Source organism: Elephantulus edwardii, unplaced genomic scaffold (genome assembly GCF_000299155.1).
Source record: "Elephantulus edwardii isolate Elephantulus edwardi_28Jun2011 unplaced genomic scaffold, EleEdw1.0 scaffold00248, whole genome shotgun sequence".
NCBI classification, from domain to species: domain Eukaryota; kingdom Metazoa; phylum Chordata; class Mammalia; order Macroscelidea; family Macroscelididae; genus Elephantulus; species Elephantulus edwardii.
In genome coordinates, this window is record NW_006399998.1 from 4,176,421 (window position 1) to 4,182,569 (window position 6,149).

Genomic DNA, 6,149 nt, shown 5'->3' on the forward strand with positions numbered 1-6,149 from the left:
TAAGGAAAAGGGGATGGCATATTCTCTTAGCTATTTCCTGCTGAAAAGGGACACTGTAGGTTTCAGGGTGAAGATCTTCTCTCTCTACTCTAAAGGGCCCCTTTGGCAATAGGAAACACATAGACTATTGTGGAGATTGATATTTGTACTTTTAATTTTTTTAAAAACAAAACACCTAAATACTATTTTGGCCATTTTTTTCCCTTTTGTTAAATTTTACGTTTCTACCTTTCATGTTTAACATTGAAAATTTGAGCTCTTTATTCTAGTCTGATGACACTAGCATGTTTATTGAATGCAAAACAGTATGTCACCACTACTCAGAATTTAGAAAAGCTTTTTGGTAAGCAGGACCTGGGTCCAAGTTTGGAATGCAAAATAGAGATAAGAGTGAAAGGCTTTCCCTTCTAAAAGAAAGGTCAAGTGAGGGTTTTCACAAACTTCTGCTGCCTGAAACTGATAAACTATGCAATCTAGATTCATTTAAAATCACTAGTGATTGGAATGCAAAGGTTGGAAGCAAAAAGAATCACTTGCTGAAGTATGGCCTTGATTATAGAAAAGATGGCAGAGATCTCATGATGGAATTTTTAATAGCTAATGACTTATTCATTGCAAATATGCTTTTTTAAAAAACATAAACAGTGGCTAAACACATGGATTTTCATCTGATGCAATACACAAGAAATCAAATCAATCATATTTGTGGAAAGAGATGGTAAGGAGTTCAGAACAAAGTCAAACACTGACCGTGGAACAGATCTTAAATTACTCATATGAAAGTTCAAATTAAAAATGAAGAATACTTAAATGAGACTAAGATCAGCAAAGGATGACTCTGAGTATAATATACCTGAATTTAGAGATCATCTTAAGATGAGACTAGTTGTACTGAATGCTAATGACTGAAGAGTAGATGACTTGTGGGGCAATAGCAAGGACATTATAAAAGAAGAAAGCCAAAGCTCATTGGATATCAGAGCATCATCAGTCAAAAAAAGACAGGTGTCAACTATGAAAGAGTCCATTGATTGCTCATATGCTAAGTTAAAAATTAATCTGAATAAACCAAAAGGAATTCGCAGGAGTCAAAATATTACCTTGAGTATATCCCACCTAAATTTAGAGAGCATCTCAAAAATAGATTTGATGCATTTTAGACACTAAGGAATTATGGAATGACATTGTGACACCAAGGACATTATTAGCAAGACAAGAAAGAAAGAAAGAAAGAAAGAAAGAAAGAAAGAAAGAAAGAAAGAAAGAAAGAAAGAAAGAGCAAAAATGGTTGTCAGGAGAGCCTCTGAAATGTACTTTAGAGAAGCTAATACGAAAGTAAATTAGAGAGCTGGACAGGATATTGTAAAGGCAGCATGTGGAGACAAGTAGTAAAATGAAATGTGCAAAGACATGAAGTTAGAAACCCAAAAGGGAAGATGCAGCATTTCTCAAGCTGAACAAACGAAAATAAAACTGGAAGCTCTGAGTTGCAATAATGAAGGAGTCTATGGGCAAAATAATAAATGATGCAGTAAGTATCAAAAGAAGATTGTGGAAATACAGTCATGGTCAACACTCAATCGTTTCAAGAAAAGCCTCCAGAAAAATACTAGCATACCAACTGAAATATTGAACATGCATCTATAACAAGAAATTTACAAAGCTACCAGCTAGGAAAAAAATTCATTTACCCCATTTCAAAGAAAGATAGGCCAGCAGTATACCAATTTTTTTTAAAAAATATCATTAATATAACACATAAATAAAATCTGTGTGAAGATAATTCAAACTGGCTGGAACAATACTTCAACATGGAACTGCTAAACATTCAAGCCAGATTCAGACAGCAAATAAAGAAGAATAAAGAAGAATTGATGTCTTTGAAATATCATGTTTACACAATGTGAATGAAGGAAAGTGTGAAACACAATGTATATTAATTATGTATGCAAACCAATATAAAATAAAAATTAAAAAAAAAAAACCCAACAACTCAACCCAAATCTACCCATTTGACTCACATTTAAGTCAAACGATAGACGGGCCTGTGAGGTGACCAGTAACACCTTGGATTATACAACCCTATGTGATCAAAAGAGCAGTATTTTTCCCCAAGAAAAACATTAAAGGCAATGAGAATTACAGGACTACATGTTAAATTAGCTACATGTATAAATTAGTACATAATCTTTCTAGAATAACTGGGTGTCCTTTGTATAATGAATGAGACACTCCAAATCTAGTTCTATTCCAAACCTGCATGCTGAACTGGGTTCCACACCTGCTCACATACAGTTCTTCTTATCCTCCACCTTTTCTCCTTTTGACTGTTAATTTTCTGCGTTACCTTCTCTAGGTTATGTTTCTGATTTGTTGGACCAAATACTAGCTGCTGCTCCACAAGTGAATAAAATATAATCCAATATAATCATCATCTATAATGAAATAAAATGTATTCTAATAAATTAATTTTGAACAAAAAAAGAAATATAATGTTTACAAAGAATATTTCTAATACATGGACTACCAAAAGAACAAACAAAGCTGTTTAGGAAGAAGACCAATCAGAATATTTCTTATAGGGGTTGTTGGTGGTGTTGATAAGTGCCACTGAGTTGAGCGTGACTCAGTGACCTTATGGACAAAAGATTTGTTCCATGTTCTATAACTATCATACTTTCTCTGAAGTTCATATAGTTTCCAAAGGCTTGTTGTTTAAGAAGTGGATGACACCCCTGCTTCCAAGCCTGTCTTAATCTGGGAGCTCCAACAAACAATGTCCACCATGGGTAACCATTATGGTATTTAACACACCAGTGGCACAGCATTCAGTATCACAGCAACCCCAAGTTACCTCAGTACAGCAAACTGACAGACCAGTACAATAACACTTAGGAAAATGTTCTTCCCAAACACAATTAACACCAGGCCATTGTTGTTGTTGTTGTTGTTGTTGTTATGTGCCATCGAGTCGCTTGTGAATCGCAGCGACCCTATGTACAAGAGCTCTATACACTTTTCTATCCTGTGCCAACCTAGCCATCTCAAACGCACTCATTCCCACCTCTCCAGTCACAGAATCGATCCATCTCATCGAAGGTCTTCCTCTCCTTCGTGGCCCCTCCACTCTGCCAAACATGTTGTCCCTCTCCAAGGACCAGTCCCTCCTTGCAACATGCCCAAAATATGTCAGATGAAGCTTCAGAATCCTTGACTCCACGAAACACTCTGGCTTCACCCTCTCCAGGACAAACCTGTTTGTTCTCCTAGAAGTCCATGGTATATTCAACACTCTTCTCCAGCACCACAGTTCAAAGGCATCAACCCTATTCACTGACCAACTCTCTGATGCATAGCACATAATTGTGAAGACTATAGCTTGGATCAGGCGCACCTTAGTCTCCAGCCTGACATTGTTGCTCTTAAGTACTCTTGAGAGGTCCCTCACAGCTGACTTTCCCAATGCAATTCATCTCTTGATTTCCTGGCTGCTGTTACCAAGAGTGTTGACTGTGGAGCCAAGTAAAGTAAAACTGTTAAGTATCTCAATCTCGTCACCATCCATGCTAATGCTGCCAATTGGCCCAGTGGTTAGAATCTTTGTTTTCTTGACGTTTAGCTTCAGTACATATAGGAGGCTGTAGTCCTTGATCTTCTGCAGCAAGCGCCTCAGGTCCTCCTCAGTTTCAGCAAGCAGGGTTGTGTCATCTGCATAACGCAGGTTGTTGATGATTCTTCCACCAATCCTGATGCCACATTCCTCTTCGTATACCCCAGCATCTCAGATGATCTGTTCTGCATACAGATTGAAAAGGTATGGAGACAGAATACATCCCTGATGAATCCCTGTCTTGATTTTGAACCATGTAGTGTCTCCTTGCTCTGTTCTGACAACTGCCTCTTGGTCCAAGTATAAGCTTTGCATTAGCACAATCAAATGTTCTGGGATTCCCATTCTTCTCAGAGTCAGCCACAGCTTGTTGTGATCCACACAGTCAAAAGCCTTTGCATAGTCAATGAAGCACAGATAGACATTCTTCTGGTATTCTTTGCTTTCTGCTAAGATCCATCTGACATTAGCTATAATATCCCTAGTACCATGACCTCTTCTAAATCCAGCCTGCACACCAGGCCATTGGATTCTTAAATATTGTTATCCAGCTGCAATATTCCCCATCTCAATAAATAACCCTGGAGATCCAAGATGGCGGCGGAGGCAGAGACAACGTGGTGAGCTGCGGGAGCAGCGGACCACTTGGAAAAGGGCTATTATGACCCTCTACGGACTTCTGTTTATTAATAATTGAACAGTTAAACAGTTGATGACTGGTCTTCAGTGAGGATTGAGGCTCAACAACAGGAATTCAAGGATTTCCAAGGAAGAATGTGTGAGTGCCGCAGCTCCCAACCCCCTCCCGCAGAGCCTGCACTGCACCTCACCGCAGCCGCAGCTCCATGGAGCTCCCACAGCCAGAACCTATGGAATCCCTCGCCCAGGAGGAGGGTGGGCATCAGGCCTCTCCAGGACTGGTGCGGTGGAACCACCACACTGCAGCAAAGTGTACTTGTTCCAAGGAGAATTCTTGGAGCCACGATGGCGGTGGCAGGGGAAGCGGGTGGACACTGGCCTCCCATGCAAGAGATGAAGCGTGACCACCAGCCGCTGTGTGGGACATGACATGCAGGAGATGGCTTGCGCTCGCTGGCCACCCACATGGAAGGTGGCACTCACCCAGTGGCCGCCTGCGTGGGGGATGGTGCACCCCGCTGGCTTCCCGCACACGGGATGGTGCGTGCCTGCCAGCCACCCATGTGGGAGATGACACTCGGGAGGTGGCTCACACCCTCCAGCCACCCGCATGGAAGATGGCACACACCCGGCGACCGCCCACATGGGAGGATGGCGCGTGCCCACCAGCCTCCCTTGTGCGAGATGGTGCAAGCCCACTGGTTGCCCACAATAGGGAATGGCATGCGCCCACCAGTCGACCCGGTGGGAGATGGCGCACGCCTGCTGGCCGCTCCGCGCTGGGGGATGGTACGCACCCGCTGACTGCCTGCACACGAGATGACACATGCATGCCAAGAGATGAAGTGTGCCCGCCAGCCGGCCACGCAAAGGGATGGCGTGCACCCACCCCCACCAGCTGCCCACACTCAAGATGACGCCCGCCTGCCGAGAGATGACGCGTGCCCGCCAGTCGTCCGTATGGGAGGTGATACTTGGGAGAAGGCTCGCGCCTACCAGCCACCCACGCGGAAGATGGCACGTGCCTGGTGGCCACCCACACAAGAAAATGGCACACGCCTGCCAGTCGCCTGTGTGGGGGATGGCGCACGCCTGCTGGCCCACTGGCTGCCTGCACACGAGATGACATGAGCGCTCCGAGAGATGATGCACACCCACTGAGAGATGATGCCCCACCACCTGCAGGTTTGGGTGTCCTTGGAAAACCAGAGAAGATGATCACCTATACAATGGATTGATGAAAGTCACTGTGAGTTTTCTACTTGATGACACTTACAGTGGCAGCATGTCCAAGAGGACCAACATCCTAAATGCACCACATATTTTGATCTGTTGAATGCTTCTGCCAAAAGATGTTTAGACCTGGGGGCGGGGGGAAGCCTGTTCACAATTTTCAGGTTCCCTTGGCCATTTATAAGGGGGGAGGGAAGTGACACCTACTTCAAATTATAGTATGACCACTTATGGGGGGGGTAAAAGTGGTGGTGCTGGAATTGGAGATGCTGTGCCTGGCCACACACTCCTCGGTCAGGTGAGGGGACCAGATTAGTGTGGGGGCAAGTAGAGGGGAGTGTACCAGCCAGCCCATTGGGGGTGTTGCCCTGCTCAGGATGGGTTGTCTTCAGCCCTTGGCTCAGGGCGAGCCATCACGGCCCTCTGCCCAGGGCGGGTTGTCCTTGGCCCTCAGCTCGGGGTGAGCCGTCACAGCCCTCTGCCCAGGGTGGGCTGTCCTCGGCCCTCGGCTCAGGATGAGACATCATGGCCCTCAAGGGGAGCTCCTCAGTCCCCAGATTGTACCATCTGACCCCTGGGTAGGAAAAAAAAAACATGAGCTGAACAGAAGATTCCAAAAGGCTGCTCGGAATGACAAAGCAAAATACTACAATGAAATGTGTGAGGA

At 44.2% G+C, this 6,149-nt stretch overlaps 1 pseudogene; it reads right to left on the reverse strand.

Annotated features, from left to right (window-relative positions):
- Positions 1–5,077, reverse strand: part of LOC102866699 — a 28,421-nt pseudogene extending 23,344 nt beyond the window's left edge.
- Between the last annotated feature and the right edge of the window lie 1,072 nt (positions 5,078–6,149).